At 43.9% G+C, this 23,638-nt stretch overlaps 1 protein-coding gene across 2 annotated transcripts in view; it reads right to left on the bottom strand.

Annotated features, from left to right (window-relative positions):
• LOC144806283 (uncharacterized) overlaps positions 1–23,638 on the bottom strand; it is an 80,616-nt gene that overhangs the window by 48,362 nt on the left and 8,616 nt on the right. For both annotated transcript variants that reach the window (XR_013605753.1, XM_078672674.1), the window contains exon 2: positions 20,465–20,515. The gene's annotated coding sequence lies outside the window, so the exon portion shown is untranslated. The remainder of the gene's footprint in view (positions 1–20,464; positions 20,516–23,638) is intronic.

Here is a 23,638-nt window from a genome sequence, read left to right as displayed (position 1 = left end):
TGCCAACCGCGGACAGCGATCCTAATCCGCTATCCTTAAGCCTAAAATATATGTGGCCATCCCCACACGATGTTCCCCAATTACAAGCTAGAATAACGTCAGATGTTCGTCCATCGAACGGGGGAAGGCGCCTTAAATGGTGCACGGTTGTCCTTGACGATGGGCTGGTGCAAAATTTAGGGGCCTTGATCGAAGAGGCAGTATCCAGGCTAGACACCTCCACTTTAGCCCCGCCTGAGGTTCTCGGCCTTTTTTGCAACACCACTGAAGCCCTGGGAAGCCTACTTACAAAACCATGTAGGGACTCTCAGGGGAAGGCTGTTAAGCTAAAAGATCTCGCGCTGATTCGGACTGCCAGGAAGAACTACAGACTTACCATCAAGGAAGCTAGGAGGTATTGGGACGATCAGTTTTGGTGCGACTTAAAGGTTGCCAGTGTAAGGAGGGATGCTGGAGGTTTCTGGAACCTGGTAAGGACCAGGAACAGGCCAGATTGTACCCTTATTACATGTAATATCATGGGGCAAGCGTGGTATGATCACTTTTCGTCTCTTTATTCTACCCACCCTGCGGAGGGGTTGGGGCCGACTACATCTCCTGCTTCGGGCCTTTCTGAGGCAAGCGACGCGTTACTCTTCACATCGAAAGAGGTGGAAGTCGTGATCAATTCCCTAGTGCCAAATAAAGCAGAAGGCCCTGACGGGCTACCGGGGGACCTACTTCGTCGGCACCCAAAAGATTGGGGTAAGCTCATATCATCTTTACTCAATGCCATCATGCATGGTGCAGCGATTCCAGTCTCGTGGAAGGGGGCTGAGGTCGTCCTGATTTTTAAAAAGGACTGTCGGGACGACCCAGCGAATTATCGCCCTATTAGTCTTATAGACTCCACACAGAAGGTAGCCGGAAAGGTTGTTCTGGAGAGAGTTCTTCAGTGGGAGGTCGAGAACAAAATTCTCTCAGAATTTCAAGCAGGTTTTAGGTCTGGCACAGGGACCATCAAACAGGTTTTTAGACTGATGCTCATCTATTGGAAGGTGGTACTACTTGGCAAAGGCAGTCTTTACCTCGCTTTTATCGATCTAAAGACTGCCTTTGACCTGGTGCCTCGGGACCGCTTGTGGGGGGTACTTCTTGACCTGGGGATTCCTGCATACATTTTGTCCCTGTTGGTAAAGTTGCATGATGGGAACTATGCGCAGGTGAGGTGAGTCATCCAGGGTCAGAAGACAGCTAAAATTCCAGTGGATAGGGGCGTCCGCCAGGGGTGTGTCCTTGCCCCCACCCTGTTCTCATTATATGTAAACGGGGTGGTGGAGCATCTTTTAAATCAGCCATCTGACGCTCCCTCTTTGGCGGGAAAGAAAATACCCATGCTCCTATTCGCTGACGACACCCTGCTTATCTCGAAGTCCCCGATGGGCTTACAGAGCCTCCTGGACAATTTTCAATTCTTTTGTGATAGCAGGGGCCTCAAGATCAATACTGATAAAACTAAGTATTTAGTACTCAACCCCCCCAGGAAGCTTGGTCGCCCTCCTTCTTTAAACCTTGTGCCCCTGGAAAGGGTCAAAGAATTTGACTATCTGGGCATCCGCCTATCCGATTCAATGCAGTGGGGCCCTCACCTCCAAAAAATGTTGCTGGGTCACAAAAGGGTTGTAGGGACACTGATTAAAGAGCAACGCTCAACCTCATCTTGGCCTATTGCCCCAGTCCTAGACATTTATAAAGCAAGGGGAGTTAGTGCAGCGCTCTATGGGGCTGAACTCTGGGGACTAGGTACTACTGACCATCTTTTAAAATACGAAAATACATTTTTAAAGGACCTAATGTCCCTTCCCCACAGCATCACTACGCTTCCATTGTTGTTGGATATGGGTTGTCGTTCGATAGGCGACCAGGCCAAACTGCGCCCACTTTTATTGTGGGCACGTTTATGGAGAACTCCCGAACTCGCTAGCTATGCGGAGGGGTTAATGGAAATATTGTCAACGCCCGGCTGGTCAAAAATTGGGTGACTTACCAATGTTAAAACACTGCTTGACAATTTGGGTCTTGGAGATGCTTGGGCATCCAGGAGTGCTCCCCCTAAATAAGTTCTCAAATCCATGTACTGGCAGTGGGTAGCTAACAAACTAAACTCAAACCCCAAGCGCAGCAGGACAGCCACTGAGTTCCTAAGGATCAAGGATGTCCCTCTATGCGAACCCTACATGGACTTGATCTCCAAATCCCTCGACCGAGCGTTGTATTTTAAATTCAGGGTGGGTTTACTTCCTCTGAGAGAATTGACTGCCCGCTGGAACATTCCTGTACAAACTTCTCCCTTTTGCATATTTTGTACCCTTAGAGTGGAGTCTGTGGCACACTTTATTTGAATGCCCGGCGTACAAATCTCCTAGGTCTTTGTGGCTAAAACCCGTATGCAGGGAGCTGGGTACCAGACACCACACTGTCGCATTGCGAATTTTGAGGTCGGACACCCGGCCAATGTATATTTGTGGTATGGCCAAATACCTAGGCTGGGCTTGGTCAATCAGATGTAAAAGGTTAAAATTTATTGTTTAATTGCGGTCATGTATTGGACCTTCTTATCTAATTTATTGGAAAGAGTATCATTTTTATCTGATAGTTATTGGATTTTAAGTAACATGGTTTTACCTTGTTGTTTTTATGTAATGCTTTTATGATACTTTTATTATCGAAATAAAGCTGATTGACTGACTGACTGAAAGAAGCAAGACTTCTTCACCTTAGAGGTTGTATTACGAGGTCAGGAAAGGAGCAGCCACCTTTCCTTCCTATCAAAAGGAAAAGAAAAATATAACAAACACTAATATTAGATACGTTTTAAAAAAAAAAACAAGCAGATGACATATAGTCCTTTAAATCATCTGAGGTCCATACATTTGGGAAACTGGTTAAGTCGCCGTCAAATTTTGATTTTATGAAATATCCAACTGGTGCTATGCCAACATTGCTAACTAACACATGTGTTCTTCAAACTCCAATTAAACCACTGAGTAGAACAAATATTATATCCCCTAAGCAAGGAGTAAGTGAACCAGGCCACCCTGAGTCTGAAGCTGAAGTCGAACGAATGTCAAATTCAACTAACGACCAAGTCAACCACTGGGGTCAAATAACGGACCTAGAGATGTTAACTATTCCACTTACTGGTCGTTCACAACAAGAGGACTCAAAATGCACACATCTAAAGATGGGAGATACTCAGCAATTACTACCAACTAGGCAGCCAATGCCAATAGAAGTGCAAGTAAAAATCAGAAACTAACGGTATACTGGAACCATCTAATTTGGGCCAAATAAATCAACCAGAGCAAGAAGCTCCAAATGAACTAAATGGTGGGGTGAAAATCATACGGGAAGCCAATACCCCATTGAAATTGGATCTTACTCTGTCTAAAATAAATTCAGTTCTAAAACAGGACCAGCCGAAATTTAATCAAAATAACGGATCTCAAATTAATAAGGATGAATACAACAGCAACCCAGAAACTCTGCAGCGTTTGAGTACTCCGCATCAAAAAGACGTTTTGAATAGTAGTCGACAATTCATTAATTCTTGTGACGCGGACATGATTTTCAAGTACGAAAAAAAGAGGAGTATAAGGACCTATAATTCATAAATGGGCAACACCAAAGCCCAGGTACTTAGGCACCAGGAAGTGGGAACGCAGGAGCAATTTGGAATTTATTCTTCAAAACCTCGCAATTAACTGTGGAAGCTTTAACATATCAGTTCAACAAAATCGAGGTCCAAATAGATCTCGAGCGCTACGGCATCCTCTGTTGCCGGAATTGAGCAGAAGATAACAACCCAAAAAAATCTAATAGTAAGGGCACAATCTCAGCCAATATCTACGTATGCAGAGTGTAGTTGTGCTCCACTAATTAACAAACTGGCTACCATTCCATAATTGACGATGTAAAAGGGAATTTTCCTAATGTGGGAATTCAACCCATCAAGACCGACTGCCCCTCTAAAGATACAATAAAATGTAAAGACAATACTGTTGATGTTAAAGAAAAAATAGATGATAAAACAAAAGATCAAGAAGTGATAAACCTATGCTCGACAGAATCAACAATGACAGACGCAGCTCCGGAAGTTCATCTATCAAAAAGAGAGAGGAAAAACAATGGAAAGCAAGAAATAAAGCTTCTAAAAGTATAAAAAAAATAAAAATGCATCAGATATAGTGATATTGAACACTGGAAACAACCATGACCAAATATCATATTGTGAAGGTGAGGGTAAACAAATGTCTCCAACAAAACGCTTTTACCCTCTATTTAATAAGGATCTATCGGAGGTACAAGCAGTTATAAAAAAATAAATGCCTAAACAATTAGCTGATAGCATAAAAATGATAGAGAATGGGAAAATTCAGTCCTTAGAAATGCTGCAAGTGGAGGAAAGTAATAAATAGGTGGAAAATAAGCCATTACAATTGGAAACAAGTAGAGGAAAGAGAGAGAGTATCAGAGGGGATGAAAGGAATAGAGATTTGTTAAAAACCTGGAAGGATATTAAATTACCACAAGATCTGGGAATCGAAACGAAGCAGTTTCATAAACATCGAAAATCATGGTCTCAAACTGTTAGTAATCATAATGGAAGGTTAATTGAGCGTGCTCAAGGTGAAAATAGCCTGCAACAAATTAAATTAAATAACCCAGATCAAAAAAGGAGAGGTGTAGGTAATTTTTAGGCCGGAATAAAAATCTAGGGGTAATAATGAAACAACTTGCAAAAATCCGGACCCAACACAAAATGGCAGGAGTATGCAAAGCATGTGCATCTACAGCATACATGCCTCGAAAAGAGGATTAATGGCCCCAAATCCCTGCCATGGTATCTTGTCATGTTGTGGCTGAGTGTGCCATGTGATGTAGCAGGCTATAGTGCTTGGTGTGATTTGGTCATTTTTGACAAGGTGGAGTGCTAAACAGTTAGGGAAATTTTGATTTTCTTTGTTTTTGGGATCGTGTGATATAGTGCGGTACCTACCGTATGATGTAAATAAATTACGTTGCTAATATACCATAAGGATGTGGGGTGAGTGTTATTAGGGCTGAAGCCTTGATGATTATATGCAGAATAACAGGGCTGGGAGGTCACTACTGACTAGGGCAGTTTAGCAGCTGCACAGGCCTTGGGCATTGATCCTATTGAGGATAATATGTTGCGGGCCACTGGTGACTGGAGCTGGTTAGCAACAATGCTGGCCTCTGGTATTCATTACAGGCAGGGTAAAAATACATGTCAATATTGACTGGAACTGGTTGGCAGTAGAGTTAACCTCTGGTTTTGAATATTTGCAGGATTTAAGGTACAGGAGCCAATACTGACTGAAGTACTAACAGGAGCGGATTAGTAGGCTTACATATAGGTCCAAGGGGCCACTACTGACTGGAGCTTGCTAAAAGAATAACAGGCCCCAGGGTGGTGGGGGTGCGAGTGGCACCAGTGACCGGAGTTGGCTAGAAGCATTGACAACATTTGGTATTGATTAAATGCAGGAATCCAGCTCACAGGAGGCACTGCTGAATACAGCTGGATAGCAGCAGTGGTGGCCTATAGGAAGAAGGAATGGAGAAAGCATAACTGGATATACTGGTTTCTTTAATACCGATAATTAGGTACACATGAATGCCACACCGTGCATTGATATATTACATTACCAAATTACCATATTCTTATATTAATTTGATGTGTCTGTTCGCCTTAATATGCCTGCAAAGTTATATGATTCTATTAGGGCCAAGAACCATTTTATTTAGTGATGTCCATCTGCACACTTTCTTGCATCTTGTTGTGGAAAAGTAAATTTTGTCATGTTCTGTGTCCCTACGCCTCATCCATCATATGTTATGTGTGCATGATTAAATATGCATATGTACTCCCCATGTCTGATTAATGACGCAATTTCAGTTGTGTCCACCTCTAGTATGCCAGTTTCCAGTCCTCGTGAATACTACGAATATCAGGCCTATGTAAAGCTACGTTGCCACGTTTTCCAGTGTGCACGTTATTCCATTATAAAGTCCCCGTTTCTAGGCCTCAAAAGGGCCTGGGCATCAGATTCAGCTCCTGTCTCCTGAAGCCTCGCTGAGGAGCGATACAGCCCCCACCTGTATCCTCGACCCTTCACTTACTTCCTGCCTCGCAGTGCCCGGTGCAGCTTGGCTCTGCCTCTGAGTCTGCCAAGAGTATGTTATGATTCCAGTTATCAGTTCAGTCCTCCTTCTCTGCATTCCTAAGCTACTGAACTGCATCAATAGTTTCCGTCATTGTCTAGCCTTCTCGTCTCCACGTTAGAGAAATACTGCATTTACTGGTCATTTAATATTCTTCATCACGCACTACATGTAGAATAATGCATGGTCCAGTCTTAGAGTCAAGTTAGCCTTTCCCCTCCTGACTTCTAGTTTATATCAACATGTTCTCTAAACACCAGATACTAGATAGGGTTTAGGTACATGTCGCTCCGACCCTCCAGACTTTAGTCTCTGCTCCTAGCACAGAGTTCATAGCCCCCAGCTTCTCCTAGTAATACGTCATTGCCCGTTTGCGCGCACCACCAGGTTAGAGGTCCCGGCTCCTTAGGTAGCCCCCTCCAATGTTTCCGCCCCATTCATGACATATTCTGTTACATCTGCACCACATGTCTATGTATACGCCCAGTTACACCTCTTTTTACTGTTATCTTTCGCGACTGCTACGCGTCCCGCCTTCTGCTCCACCCACTGCTACGCCTACTGCAATGTAATGCTATGTGTTTGCGTTATGTATAAATGCTCATGTATTGTTATTAAAAGTGAGCGCGCTCATCCCAGACCCAGCCCCGGCAGCTGCCGGGCCCTGCCATCCTATTCCCGTGCAGGTCGTCCTGTCCCTGTCCTTATGCTGTATTAAACCTGCAAAAACTCCTACTACCTCGAATCTTGACTCTTATTTATTGAGCTATTTGTTATGATATATGCCTAGTCAAAAATAGGGTATTATTTATTTATTTACCACATAATGGCGCCCGAACAGGAACTTGCCCTTTCCCCACGCGTCGGTGAAGCCACGCCGACCCCCTGACCCTCTGCAGCCGTGACGGAACCATACCGTGCACCGGCAGATATTTCTGCTTCAAGTATCCCTCAGGCCCACGGAGGAGACGGAGGAGGCGGTCCAGCATCCAAACGAGACGGTGGAGGAACGCGGCGAGTCCCGACCAGAGCCCAAGCCAAGAGTCCAAGGTCCGAGGTATCCGGAGGCCCACCCGTAACTGAAGTCCGAAGTTCGTCGTCCGTCGTCGTAGCAGTCCAGTCCAGTCCGAGGCCTTTCCGTTCTTGCTGCCCGGTGAGTACCATTACTGGGGTAGTATCTAGACAGGGTCAGTCTAAATTGACTCTGGTCCGTGGGTTGGTGGTACCCAAGCCCACAAACGAAGTGTTCACCTAGGTGGATACGGGTCTTGATGCGTCCCTTTATGGGACCGGTATGTTCCGTACTGTTTCAGCAGTGCATCCAGTAACTCCAGTCTGTTCCGTTCTCGAGAAATTCTTGTGTTTCTGTTCTCAGTATTCCAGGTAATATTCTGTCCGAACTGTAATGTTATGATGTTGTTCAATGTATTTCCAATGTCGTGGTATGCCTGAATTGTTCTCCCAATTGTTATTGTTCCTCGTCTATTGTATTGTGTTCCGATTCAAGTTTACAATGTCTCTCTTTTCGAGATTACGTCAGTTAAAAACTAGAAAGGGTTTGTTAGAAGAAGCAGTTCCTGTTCCGCCTAGGGACAGTCCAGGTCATTTTATGTATCAGAAGCATGGCATAAGCGCCATATTGTATCTAGATTTATGGGTAGATTATACCAAACAGTTAGAAGAAAAGTATAGATGGCCCGTATCGGGTACATGGGATGCCGAATGCATCATGCGAGTAGAAGAAGAATTATGGAAAAAGAAAGCCAGACAGTCACAGAAAGATGCCATCGAGTTATGGCGCAAAGAAGCTCATAAAAGAACCGAAAAAGAAATCAGAAAGTCAGAGTTAAGTAGAGAATCCCAAGAACGAGCCCAAGAAAGAGAATTAGTCGAGATAGGTGAACGAGTCAAAGCCGAACAGTCAGACAGACAGAGGAATGCCCTTATTAAGGGTATGTATCCTCTTCTTGCTGAGGGCTTGCCAAAAGCGACCCCGGAGGCATCCAGTAATTTCCCGCCACCATTAGTTCCGACTAAGCTACGTCACAAACCGACCGCAGCTGATATTTTTATTTCGTCCTATCTGGACGACACAGTCCCCGAATATGCAAATCCTGTTCGCGCTCCGCCAGTCCCTGTAAATCAGGTAATTCCTGCTCCTCCAGACACCGGGGTGCCCTTAACAGTCCCCCCGGGTCAGCCCGCCATACAAGTCCAGCCCACGTTACAATTACCGACCCTGACAGGACGAAAAGCATCAGTTGATGATTCTAGTTTAGGGGCCGCAGGAGGAGGTCTTCCTCAAACCCCGCCGCCACACAAGCGTTTATCAGCACTCGAATTACATGCTCAAGCATCACAGCGTACTCCTAAAAGTAATAAGTCTGTTACAGAAATCAGGCAAGCCCTTGGCGAATGTGTCTATGACCCAGTTCCAGGCGAGTTTAATATGGTTTTATATTCCGTACGCGTAAGGAGAGTGACCGAGTATCTAGTCACCTTGCCGAATATGAAAGAAGATCTAGACAGAATATATCGTTTCATCCGTACAGGGGATGATCCAGAAAGTATTAGTAATGCCATGTCTCAAAGGAAAGCTGAGATTCAGCGTATGATATTAAAGTTCTTAATTAACTGTCTAATAAGAGAACAAGATTACCCGTCTAAAGATCCAGCCGAAATGAAAATCCTGACAAAGTGGAGTGATAATATAGCCGAGGGTAAGCACAATACCATTAGTGCCATGGAAAGTATGTACAAGAAAATCCGTAGAGAGATAATAAAGATACACGAACAGCGTAAAGCAGCACAAGTAAGCGAGAAAGAAAGTACCTCTGATCCAGAAGAGGAAGACGACGAGAATACCGCCAGAATAGCGTATGTAGGAAAACCTAGATTTCCAGATCGCCATTTACGTCTAGAACACAAGTCTATTTTCCATCATCCAGCACCAGAACAAGGTTCCCTAGAACAAGTATTTCAAGCTACCGATCACATTCTGAAATCACGAATCGGTTACAGTGAGTTAAGTACTATGCATGAACAGGAACTAGTCCGATCAGCAGTCCGATGGATTACTGATTCTACCACTTTTCCAGACGAAATAGTGGCACAAATGTTTCTGAAAATGCCCCCAGCCGAGCAGCGACTGGTGGGTATGTATATGATTCAGCACCTCATTACTCTGTATGAGGGTCAACACTCTGATCCAGGTCCGTTACATGATATCCTGAACGAGTTACTCCAGTACAAATGGAGAGGTCTAGGTACCGATTTAATTAGTGTCATTCTAGAACAGCGCCACAAATATAGAACGTTCTTAAACCCGCATTTTGTTCATGTCTCACCCCCAGAAAGTAAATCATTCTACATAGACAGACAGAATCCGTTACGAGAAGTCCACCCAGTTAAAGGAACGGGTGGCGAAATGCAGCGAGTGTTTGTATACACTCCGATCACAAAGATGGAACTTCTCGAAATGAAGAAATTAATTCCCTGTCATGACAAAGATCCAGCAGGGTTCCATAGAGAATTAAAAGACATGCTCCGTATGGGAGAATATACTTACCCAGATATCATTAAAATGTTAAAGGTCCTGTTGCCCGCAGGGGTGTATGAAAAGCTAAAGGAAAAAGAATGGGAGGTGGGAGAGAAAAAGATCGATTGGGCAGTTCTAGAAGCTGAAGACAAGGCACGAGTACCAGGTACCGGTCTTGGAGAGAAATGTAAAGAATTACCAGAATTATTGATTCAAGTTTTACCCAGATTATTGACAACTAGAAAAGAAGACTGGGATGCAATCTCAGCCTGTAAACAGAAGCAAGATGAAGATATTAGTGATTTCTATTCTAGATTTGAAAAATGTTTCAGTATCAACAGTGGTCTCAAGACAAGTAGTGAGTCATACCCTCACCTTTTTGTCACTAAATTAGTCGAGAATTCAAGCCCACAAATTAAAAATCGAGTTTTGAAAGTCGAAAGCACCTGGCAAGCTAATACTCCGTCCCAGATGCTCCAGATGCTCCAGTACCACCAGAATAGAATCAGAGAAGAGCAAGAACACGAAAGAAAACGTATGAAAGACACGAAAATGAAAGTACTAGTTGCACAATCTGTTCCTCAAGACAGTCAGAAGAGGGGTCCGAATCAAGCCAGTCATCTTGCAGCTCCCGTTAAAGGGAACTGCAATTATTGTAAACAGCCAGGTCATTTCATAAACGAGTGTGCAGTTCTGAAACACAACATAGCTACTGGTAAGACTAAAGAAAGACCACGTCCGCCTAGACAAGAACAAGTTTCACAGACTCCTCAGTCACAGAATGCACCACAGACAGTTACAGTACCGCAGCCTATTGCTGCAACACAGCATGTCACATCGCAGATGTACCAGTATGCACAGTCTGAGTATCCAGAGTACCAGCCATATTCATGAAACAGCCTAGAGAGGGAGGTAGGCTTGCCTCTCATCGAGATACCTGTAGATCAAGAAGGTCCCTATGTTCACAGTCAAGTATTAGGGAAAGACAGAACGTTTTTGATTGATACAGGGGCAAGTAGGACCACAATTAGTCACGCCGAAGTTCCAGGGGCTCCGCTCTCAGGCTCAAGAAATGTTTCCCTTGGATTTTCAGGAAAACCTATTGTAAACGAGATATCTAAGCCAGTTACTCTAGAAGTAGGTCCATTGTCCCGTACTACTGATCTGTTACTTACTAAGTCATGTCCAGAAAACCTATTAGGCATTAAAACACTGAAAGAGTTAGGTGCAGTCATATGCTGTTCCCCAGAGGGAATACGATTGTTTCTACGTGACTTTAAGGGTCACTATGTATTACGAGATTTTGATTCCAGACTGTCTAATGTTCCGCAGCATTTATGGGCGCAAGGTCCAACTGATGTTGGTTACATGCAAATCACACCCTATCGTGTGACTCTCAAGCCAGGTGTAGTGTTACCCCGAATCAGACAGTACAGATTGCCACCCGAGGCTGTAGCAGCCTTATCCAAAATTATTGACGAGCTCATCGAGCAAGGAGTAGTTGTAGAAACTGACTCCAATGTATGTAATTCTCCGATCATTCCAGTCATGAAACGTACTGATCCAAATGCACCCCCAGTATATCGATTAGTGATTGATTTACGAGAGCTTAATAAATGTATTATTCCGCAGTACCCAGTTGTCCCAGACATCTCTTCCCTATTGACAGCCATTGATTCCGAAGCCACGTTCTTTACAGTAATAGACCTCAAGAATGCATTTTTTAGTGTTCCTATTCATCCAGACAGCCAGTCTCTTTTCGGATTTTGTTTAAATGGAAGGAGCTATATGTTCACACGCGCTCCTCAAGGTTTCACAGAAAGCCCTAGTATTTACAGTCAAGCACTTAAGAGACAACTAGATAATATTCACATGCCAACTGACACTGCCCTGCTCCAGTATGTCGATGATCTACTGATCACAGCCCGTTCTGAACGTGCTTGCGAGCGAGCGTCACTCACAGTTTTGTATTTCCTAGCCGAGATGGGGCACAAGGTGTCACCTTCGAAGCTTCAATTCTGTGTCCAGCAAGTGGTATACTTAGGACACTTGCTGTCCAAGAGGGGTAGGCAGTTGACACCAGACCGTATCCAGTTAATAGCGAATCTTCCCCAGCCCAGAACCCAGAAGGAGGTACGTGCCTTTATCGGCCTTACTTCTTATTGTAGACAATGGATTCCCCAGTATGCATTTCTAGCTAAGCCACTGATACAGTTAACGACACAGGAGGCAGCCGTATCGACTGTTCTCCCTTGGACATCTGAACATACACTTAGTTTCAATGAGTTAAAGAAAGCCCTATGCCAAGCTCCAGTTCTAGCTACACCGAACTACAGTAAGCCTTTTACACTTTTCGTTACTGAACGTGAAGGTACAGCATTATCTGTTCTCACACAAGATCAAGCAGGACAGTACAAGCCCTGTGCTTATTTTTCTAGCACACTAGATCCAGTCGCCCAGGCGTTGCCTGCGTGCCTCAAGTCAGTTGCAGCCACAGCACTAGCTATCAGACAAAGTGATTCCATAGTTCTAGGACACTCCCTGACAGTACAAGTTCCACATTCAGTAGAAGTTCTTTTAAACCGAACACAAACTCAGCACTTGACAATTGCACGTTTAACAGGTTATGAATTGACACTGTTCCAGCCACACATAGATATTAGACGCTGCAACGTCCTGAATCCTGCTACACTGTTACCATCAGTTAGTTCAAATCCTGCCACACACGACTGTGTGGAAGTAGTCAACATTACGACAAAGCCAAGACAAGACCTGACAGACATTCCGTTACCAGATCCTGACCTGACACTTTATGTGGATGGTTCATGTATGAGAACTAGTACAGGAGAACTAGTCGCCGCGTATGCAGTGACTACTGACACCGAAGTTATTGAAACACACCGTATTGATACCCTGTCCGCTCAAGCAGCAGAGCTAGTTGCTCTGACACAAGCCTGTATACACGCCAAGAACCTGAAAGTTAATGTTTACACAGATTCACGTTACGCATTTGGAGTTGTACACGACTTCGGAGTGCTCTGGCAGGAGAGAGGTTTCATGACTTCTCATGGAACCAAGATTCAGCATGGTTTCCTCATTCAAGCTCTGTTAGATGCCATACATTTACCGACATCCATTGCTATCATGAAGTGCAAAGCACATACGAAAGTCACTGACATTATTTCTCAAGGTAATGATCTAGCAGATCGCACAGCCAAGCTTACAGCACAGACTCTAGACATTCCAGTTAACCTGACACATACTCCAGATCCGATTACATGTATGACAGTTAAGGACCCTACACAAGATGTCATAGATATCCAGTTACATGCTACTCCCGAAGAAATCAAGAAATGGTCCGAACAAGGAGGGGTCCAGACAGATCAAGGATGGTTAACAAAGGGTAGAGCCACATGGTTTCTCCCCGACTCTATGGTTCAAGTCATTATTAATACCGCACATAGTCCAGCACATTTAGGAGAAAAAGCTATGTTAGACAGTATCCAGAACATTTGGTTCAACAAGCATTTACGAGCTGCAGCCAAGCAGAAAGTCCGTACCTGTATGATATGTTGTCAGTTTAATCCAGGTAAAAGTGTCCCGGTGGAACAAGGTGGTTTCCAGCCTCCTGACCACCCTTTTGAGGTCCTCCAGATGGATTATATTCAGATGGAGCGATGTCGAGGTTTCAAGTATGTCCTTGTAGTTGTATGCGCTTTGTCCAGATGGACAGAAGCATATCCAGTCCCAGATTACACAGCCGCGACCACTGCCAAGCAGTTGGTTCGTGAATTCTTCCCTCGATATGGACTCCCTAGAGTCGTATATTCTGATAACGGTCAGCCATTCTCATCTGAACTCATGAAGCACGTTTCCCTGTTGTTAGGGTACCAGTGGAAGTTTCATTGTGTACGCCATCCTGAAGCAGCCGGTCTAGTCGAGAGACATAATCAGACTCTGAAAATCCGCATTGCCAAAGTTTGTAAAGAAAAAGGTGTGGACTGGCTAGTAGCTCTGCCAGTCGCTTTGTTTTATATGCGCATGGTCGCACATTCCAGATCAGGTCTGTCCCCGTATGAGGTCGTATTCGGCCGCCCCCCCAACATGTGGGGTACTCCTAGACCCCGAAGTATTACTGATGTTTCATGTAATATGCTGACAGATTACCTAGCTTCCTTGATGTCTGCCCTCAACTCATGTCGTTCACAGGTTGCCGCCGCATTTCCAGACAATACCGAGGTGGCACCGCATGAAATCGTTCCAGGTTCCATGGTGATGGTCCGAAACTTTGACAGATCAAGTCCGCTGGAGCCTCGATGGAAAGAGCCCCGTCAGGTCCTCCTCACCACCCGTACAGCCGTGAAATTGGAAGGCCGAAAAGGATGGATACACCTTTCTCACGTTAAACTTTTTAAAGGACTGGAACCCGTCTTTAAGAACATTTCCCAGGATACAAAGACTTGCCAGAATATTGCTCTCAAGGACTGTCCCGCAAAAGACATTGCTACAACCCCTCCCCTGTTAGAGAAAACTCCGCAGCAGGAGTATAAGTTAAAACTACGGTCTAGTAAAATAAGTCAGTCAGTTTGATTGTCTAAGTCCTCCCCTAGGTGAAACGGTTAGACTGTTTCTGACATGTATAAAATAGACCCCCATAGTGAGAGAGTTAGTCAAAACTCAAACCAATGTATCGTTTTTCTAAGTTTCATATTATTTATCAGCATTTTGATTTCCTGCACCAGCTATGCGTTCCATCTGTATTTCCCAGTTCCTCATGTAAATAAGTCTGCTAATGCTACAGTAGAGCACACGTTTAGTGATCTGCCCCCTCACGAATATTCCTACCGCCTCGCTATGCATAATAATTCATTTATCCGTATGTTACATTACTCACACCAGACCAGCAATGCCACTAATTGTTGGGTGTGTGGTCGACTCCCCCCTTTCCAGACACCGAAGGGAGTTCTGCCACTCTTTCCTTATCCATTCTCACATAATGGTTCGTGTGGAGCATGGTCCACGTTAACGTCATCCTCAACAGATATGTCTTTTCTTAACAGTACATGTTTCCCAGACAAGCAAGGTCTCCCCCACAGAACCGGGTTAGATCTAGAAAATGAAGTATATAATTTAGGTAATTATTCGTCGAATTTTATGGTCCTGAATGTTCAGTCTGATACTACTCCAGACTCACCTGCTATTTCAGTACTACCAGTCAAAGGCGAATTATGTGTCCGAAATAAGGGTTCCGTACATGTAGGACATAGTGATTGTACTACTGTTGTCAAGTATAGTGACAGTGGGAAATCTATTTTCAAAGCTTCACGTCATTCATATTTTGTTTGTGGTCAAACCGCATATGTCCGTCTGCCCCTCGATTGGGAGGGAACCTGTTACATTGCCTTCCTACTGCCACCTGTTTTTCTAGCCCCACCTGACTACCATAGGAATTCCTTCCTAGTACATACTAGACACAAGAGAAATCTCCCGATTGTCGATTATACTGAAACTGCCGCAGAACAATTCATTTATATAGATAAAGGTGTTTTCCCTTATTTAGGCACAGTTGTAAATAGTAAACTAATCCGTAGGTTAACAAGAACCCTTGAAGCAGTAGTAGATGAGACTGCCTCTGCTCTAGGTAACTTAACCGAAGAGCAATCCTTTATGAGAATTGTTGTTTTACAGAATCGTCTCGTCCTTGACGTCATACTGGCCGATAGGGGCGGGGCCTGTAGAGTCATCGGATCTAGTTGCTGCATTTTCATTCCAAATAACGCGCCGTCTGTTTATTCAGCTATAACCAGACTCCATAAAATTGCCCATCTGTTACACCAAGATCCAGGCACCTGGACATGGTCCGGTTGGTTCTGGAATATAATTTCCGCATGGGGATGGAAAGTCCTGTCCTTTCTAGGTATTGCAGTAGCGATCATATTTAGCTGCTGCCTCTGTATACAATGTGGCCCTGCGATTTGCGGCATTTGTGCTACCTCTTGTATTCCTAGTCCCAAGCCCCGTTCTAAATCCCGTTCCAAGACAATTCGAGACGAGCAAATGATACTGTATGAAATGATAGACGGTATCATGAATATTGATGTTTCCTGATGGAAACGTAGTGACAAGGAGGGAATGTGGAAAAGTAAATTTTGTCATGTTCTGTGTCCCTACGCCTCATCCATCATATGTTATGTGTGCATGATTAAATATGCATATGTACTCCCCATGTCTGATTAATGACGCAATTTCAGTTGTGTCCACCTCTAGTATGCCAGTTTCCAGTCCTCGTGAATACTACGAATATCAGGCCTATGTAAAGCTACGTTGCCACGTTTTCCAGTGTGCACGTTATTCCATTATAAAGTCCCCGTTTCTAGGCCTCAAAAGGGCCTGGGCATCAGATTCAGCTCCTGTCTCCTGAAGCCTCGCTGAGGAGCGATACAGCCCCCACCTGTATCCTCGACCCTTCACTTACTTCCTGCCTCACAGTGCCCGGTGCAGCTTGGCTCTGCCTCTGAGTCTGCCAAGAGTATGTTATGATTCCAGTTATCAGTTCAGTCCTCCTTCTCTGCATTCCTAAGCTACTGAACTGCATCAATAGTTTCCGTCATTGTCTAGCCTTCTCGTCTCCACGTTAGAGAAATACTGCATTTACTGGTCATTTAATATTCTTCATCACGCACTACATGTAGAATAATGCATGGTCCAGTCTTAGAGTCAAGTTAGCCTTTCCCCTCCTGACTTCTAGTTTATATCAACATGTTCTCTAAACACCAGATACTAGATAGGGTTTAGGTACATGTCGCTCCGACCCTCCAGACTTTAGTCTCTGCTCCTAGCACAGAGTTCATAGCCCCCAGCTTCTCCTAGTAATACGTCATTGCCCGTTTGCGCGCACCACCAGGTTAGAGGTCCCGGCTCCTTAGGTAGCCCCCTCCAATGTTTCCGCCCCATTCATGACATATTCTGTTACATCTGCACCACATGTCTATGTATACGCCCAGTTACACCTCTTTTTACTGTTATCTTTCGCGACTGCTACGCGTCCCGCCTTCTGCTCCACCCACTGCTACGCCTACTGCAATGTAATGCTATGTGTTTGCGTTATGTATAAATGCTCATGTATTGTTATTAAAAGTGAGCGCGCTCATCCCAGACCCAGCCCCGGCAGCTGCCGGGCCCTGCCATCCTATTCCCGTGCAGGTTGTCCTGTCCCTGTCCTTATGCTGTATTAAACCTGCAAAAACTCCTACTACCTCGAATCTTGACTCTTATTTATTGAGCTATTTGTTATGATATATGCCTAGTCAAAAATAGGGTATTATTTATTTATTTACCACATTGTAGTAAATTGAACATTGACAAACAGAAGTGTTATTTCCAGAAACAGTCAATTCTGAAGCTTGTCTGTGTATCTTTTATCTGCACCTCACGGACTCCTTGCATTCCTCTCGAGAGAAGATCCTGCCACCTACTTATTAGTGTTGTTTCAGTAACTGTTTCTATCATCTGTTCATGTTTCATTGACTTGTATTAGGAGAAAAGTGTATAAAAATACATGGGTAGCATTAGCATTATATACTCCAACTTGCTTTAGGGTGGATGTTCTCGTCCATTGCAAAGACAATTGTCACTTGTTAGTTTGCTTGGCCTTTTGCTATTTTTGCATTACATTTATGATAGATTAGTTGGCCTCCAGGTGTGTTGTGTTTTATTTTACATATCACAAGAGATGACGAGGAAAATGACAGTTCAGTATACACATTCTTCATATAAATCAACTCACAGTATACTGTTCTGGAGGTTCAGTCCCACAGACATTATCTCTAACTGAACGCAGGCACCCTAGGAAGCATGTGCTTTTCAAATCAGTGGCCCTCTGATGCGGCGTCCTTGCTATTGGATAAGTCCGTTTGTCCTGGATTTTAGGAGGGTTACCGTATCTAGTGCACTCGGTTAGGCAGTGCTCACCTGTGGTAGTAAGATGTTTTTAGGCACCTTATCACCTATGCACGGTGCAGGGCTTTGAGTTACAGAGCTTCTCACGATGTGGAGAAGATTAGGTCTCATTTATCCATTTTCCCATATTTGGTCCTGATAAAATGCCAACAGATTGCTCCATGACTACACAAGGCATGAAAAAAGTTGACCTGAAGTATAGACCCCAGCTTACCAGCAGGTCCATAGGTGATCGACACTTTCACACAGTGCTAGGGGTCATTAGTTCCTCAATTTCTCTGCCACTGTTTTTAATCTCAACATGGACCAGGATGATCACATTAACTATATTGCGGCAACTGGTCGATAGTTGATCTTATATTCAGACTTTCACCAATCTCACATCTTATGACACAACATCCTCTGTCGTACTATGCTCATCCGGCGTACTTCTTAAAAGATCTCCGACAAAATGCCCTCTTGTGGTGCCCGTCAGGCATAGTAGCGCCGGCCTGGTGAGGTGTATAGCCCAATGATGAAGCATGTCACCATCAGGTCAGTGAACGCAACTTGCCTTAAAAGAACATGCTTCCTAGGGTGTCTGTGTTCAGTTACAGATAATGTCTCTGGGACGAACCTTCGGAACAGTATACTGTGATTTGATTGTGTTTTATATTAACAAATGTACATAGCCGATGTTGGCGCTTGCTTCATTCACAAAGTGATCAGATACCTGCCTCGGGGCGCACTTCTTACAGATGAGTATGGGGTTATCGTTTTACTGCTAAAAGGTCCTTACCTGTGTGAGTTATCAGGGTATATGGAGGGGGAAGACCGAAACTAGCCACACATGGTGATCAATGACAAATACTAAAGAATTAACAGAGCGTCCAAGCTGTTGACCATTACTTAATTGACCTTGAAAATAAAAGACACGTTTTTAGTATTCTGGTGACTCATGACCATAAAAAACAAAGGTTATAAATTCAATATAGTGTCAAATACTTAAAAAATGGAACTGGATGTGCTGAATTGGATGTTGCCCCAGGTCATGCATGACACCTTCCGCCACTATTGCTTATGGGACTTGTAGTTTTGTTTTTCTCATTAAAAGGATGGGCTCTAAAGTCCCAGTTTTCTAAGCGATGTTGGTCAAGAGGCCTGAGTGAGGGTGAAGCATGACACTGCTCTGCTTAGCAGTGAGATGATGGACAGTTCCCCAGCCCTTCCATTCTTTGACAGACAGAGGTTCATCGGCCATTCATATTTTTGTGCAATGACAGAGAAACCTTTATTGCAGCTTGTGTCACTGCAGAGATAAAACCCCTGGGCGTGTTTAATCAACTACTGACAAACATGAACAATCAAGAACATGAGTTTCTGGAAAACTATCAAGCACCCAATCAAAATCAGCCACCATTCACACCCAGGAATTCTTGAAGCTTTGGAGAGGGTGAATTGCACGTGGTATAAGAGGAACACTACATCGACTCAAAGCTCATTTCTCAGGGATGTACTGAACTGCCAGCCTCATGGCACACTTAGTCAGCTCTTCACCTCCTCCTCCTTAAACTGTTGACCAGCTAGCAGGGCAAATGAGCCTGCAGCAAAGCATCGCTGGCTTGATTCCACCCCTTACCAGGCAAGGTAGTCAACTCCATACTCCTCCAAGCCAGCAAACAATCTGGTCGAGCCAGTCCTAACCCCACATGAATGTTCTCCATCACAACTATTTTAATGGTACTAAGTTATGTTTCTGCCAAATGTATGAGTCAAAAAATGAAAGGCTTTACACCAAGTGCTGAAAGAGAAATCATTAAGTTTTTCAATATTTTTGAGTCTGCCACAGTACACAGGAGCATTATTTCTCTACAGCAGCAAATCATTTATGTGCCCTGTAGAAAGCATGTTTGAATGAAACATGGAAGGCATTGCAGCCAAAGTTCTGTGGCGCAAAATCATAGCAGAGTACAAGAAACTTGTGTTATTATTCCAGCACAAAGAAATGCCATTCCTAATGTGTACGTCATTTTAAAGACAGTGCCAGGAAAATGTATGGCCAGTGTTGTTCTTCTGCCAGTTAAAAGACTATCTCCATGAATGTGTCAGGAAATAAAATTCCATGAGAAATCCTACTTGTTGACAGGGTGCTGCCTGCCAGTATATTGCAGGTTACTTCCAACATAATCTGATTTATACATACATACTCCAGGGTGCTGCCAGCTATCGGGTCTGCGCACAGCAGTCTGGAGCCACCCAGGAAGGAGGTAAGCTCTTCATTTCATCTTAAGCCCTTAGGTTACAGTCACAACCTGATAGACTCGGAGAACTTTATCCGCGCTCTAACTTCGCCGAGCAGATAGATGTAGCCCCTCATAGTCTGTGTTGTGTGCTGGGTGATGCCTGGCATCATATTATCGTTGGCGGGAAGGTGAAGCTCTGATAAGAGCTACTACAAGAAGAGCAGAGAAACAGGACCACAGATCGCCACAGAGTGACAACTGCCCAGAAGCTGAAGAAAGAACTCTGGAACAGCAAACCTTCCACACCCTGGAGATTCTCCAGGGTAAGCAAATGATGGTAATGAAATGCAAACTGCAGCATTAAGGTCACACTCTACAACATCATTCCCTTTAAACCAAAGGTAACAGCCTACAAGAAAAATCTGAACAAAAAGCAACAAAACTAGAAAATGCATTCTCAAATGCTGCAAAAGAGAAACAGTTAATACAAATGAAAAAGATTAAAATTTGTTGGTACCTTAGTAATGTGCTTACTTCTGGGCTTCACTCCGTCTGCAGCAATAACGCTCTGAAAGGAGAAATTACTGCGGTGAGTCTCAGAGTCTTCAGTATTACTGGTCTCAGTCACGAAGACTGTGGTGTCGGAAGATAACTTTCTCTTATTTGGCTTTATAGTTCCACCAGTCACACCATCGCTTTTAGCAGACACGCTATTGTCAACAGCATCATAACTTCAGGCAGACCAGCAATTCGGATATCACCACTCACATTGGGTGAATATTCAACAAGTACGGTCTCGCCTTACCAAGTAGCACAAAAGAATCGGGTCTCATAACCATACCCAGAGCCCCAGTTAGCTCTGCCACCACTTGAGCACACCCAAACACCTCAGCACTTACGCACCAGTCCCAGGGAAGACCATCCGAGAAGTCCTTGTTAACTGGCACCACTCCTGGGTCAGCACAAGCAGCATCATGGACAGCGTCTAACACCGCTGCCACAAACTAACATGAACATCCAAATCCTCGTCACCCAAACTACCCAAAAATGGCTTTCTAGATCAGCATCCAGACCTGTAGTTTCTGCCGTTGTGCACTAATTTGATGCCAAAGTTGTAATTTTAAAAACAGCCTTAGTTATATTACAGGGGCCTTTCTGACACCACTAAGGGTTCAAACCAAAGGGCTGTGGTCTCCCAACAGTCCAGATATACAATTATTTTACAGCCATAATTTCAGAAAAACTACTCAACAGATTTACACCAAATCACAAAAACCACAATTTGTGGACCATGGTCTAGCTTCCTGCCGAACAGAAGGCAATTCCATTCAGCAGAGTATATAGAAGTCTATGGAAAATGCAGGGGATTTTGCATTTTGGGACCCCCCCCTTTTCTCGGCCATCGCCTGATGGATCATCCCCCACTTTCTATGCAAAAACTAATAAAAAAGGAGGACCTTTTTGGAAAGTTTCATGGAGATTCATACACCGGTCCCAAAGTTATTGGCAAGACAAAACATTATTTTCCTATGGAAAAGCAGAAGTAACTAAATTAACCTAGTGGAATTCCTGAAAACAAGCTTTGACATAGCCAATAGGTCTCGTTTTGGGAACTTATAAGTATTTATATTAAACATAACAAGAGCAACCCATATGTCCTTGCAAACTGGGTAAGTACAGTTGTACTGAAGAAACAGCGTTCACAAGGAACTCATTTAGAAATTTTAAATAACAAATTTATGACAATTTAAATAATTGCCCTACCTGATAGACAACTCTATACTGGTTATACCTTCTGTATATTTCTATGATTTAATCATATGAATTTTTACTGACAAGCTCACAGGACATCCAAATGGTTGTAGCCTATTTCACCGAACTAGGCACTTTTATTTCTGCAGAAGTCAACAATTTAAATACTTTTCACATAAAAAACATTGAAAAAACATTCACATAACCCCAAGTGTGATGACCGTAACCATATTTACAGTGAAAAATAGTGACATGTTCAAATAAAGGTTATCAGTACATAAACAAAAAACAAAAGGACACTGTATAAAATGAGACAATTTTTGTTTGTTGTGTGTGTCGCTTTACTCTATTTCGCCGACGGCGTTTCGACCCTCTCTAGATACCAGGTCTCATCAGGACAGTTTATCTGGGGACAGTACTTGCGTGTAGTACAGTGGAAATCCAACGGTTAGAGGACTCGTCTTTTAGTCTGAGCCAGAGGATATGATGTGTGTCCACTTTAACGAATATTCCGCTTGATTCTAGTTGTACTAGCGGCGTATATTTACTTCTTGTATTTCAAAGGAAGGGAGGGAGAGAAGGATACTCAATCCCGCGTGGTTAACGATAAAACAACTCGACCACTCAATGATGGACAGAGTCAGGAATAGTATCCACACGGTCACCACACTTAGGGTTATGCGAATGTTTTTTCAATGTTTTTTACGTGAAAAGTATTTAAATTGTTGACTTCTGCAGAAATAAAAGTGCCTAGTTCGGTGAAATAGGCTACAACCATTTGGATGTCCTGTCAGCTTGTCAGTAAAAATTCACATGATTAAATCATAGAAATATACAGAAGGTATAACCAGTATAGAGTTGTCTATCAGGTAGGGAAATTATTTAAATTGTCATAAATTTGTTATTTAAAATTTCTAAATGAGTTCCTTGTGAACGCTGTTTCTTCAGTACAACTTATAAGTATTTAGACATGCAGCACATTATCCTGGGTGCTACACCATCTACTGTTACTTCATGTGCCAAAAGATAAGAGGGGTGGTGATAGAGACAGAAAACTCCATACCCTAGAATCAAGATACATAATCCAGTTGCAGTGCAAGGCCCCGAAAGGTTTAAATAATGAAGAGAGAATGTGGGATTCACCTAGATTAATTTTAGAGCCCGAACAGAAACTACATATGGCCATAAAATTTACTTTGCCCATCCAGGGCGAGATGGATGGAAACTGTAATATTACAGTTCCAGTGGGATACTGAACCAGGTATTATATTGCCCATACAGGCACTCTACTTTTTCTACCTTGCTGCAGCAGCCTACATGGAGAAAATGGCCCGGCTGGGGGGCTCTCAGATTCACCTCACCAGTTCCTATTGGCGGAGGGGAGGGAGGGAGGCTGTGCCTTTCCTGATGACGCGAGGAGTGCTGCAGCCGGCCGGCACAGAACTGGAAACTGTAGGAGTCAGGACCGGATGGTGTGAGTCGGGATCCATCCAGAAGATTGCGCGGGACGGTAAGTTTTACTTTTATTTTATATATTTGTTTTCCATTAAACCCCTTCCGCGCCACCCCATCCCCCCTGCGGCGCGACAACCCCATTTCCATCCGCCCGCAATGACTGCCGCGACTGGTCTCAGGGAATGTGTGAAAACTCAGCCAACAGCTATTTATTAGGGGGCATTTCAAGTGGCACCTGTGACCAACCATGCATCAGAGATTAATACTATTTACATTTGTCAGCGCGAGCCAAGTCGTAGGACAACCTCTGAATAGGGAAGGAGACCGGGGGTGGCATACATTAGCCTGCTGTGTGGGAGAGCCACAGAGCACCTACCCCTGACACCATGGTCAGGAGGGAGCCGGGGTGACAGCTGGAGCCTAGCCTGAGGAGAGGAAGTGTGTGTTGCGTGGGTCTCCGAGGCCCTCAATCAATGGATGGGCC

Source organism: Lissotriton helveticus, chromosome 1_2 (genome assembly GCF_964261635.1).
Source record: "Lissotriton helveticus chromosome 1_2, aLisHel1.1, whole genome shotgun sequence".
Taxonomy (NCBI): domain Eukaryota; kingdom Metazoa; phylum Chordata; class Amphibia; order Caudata; family Salamandridae; genus Lissotriton; species Lissotriton helveticus.
This window is presented reverse-complemented; position numbering and strand designations above follow the sequence as displayed.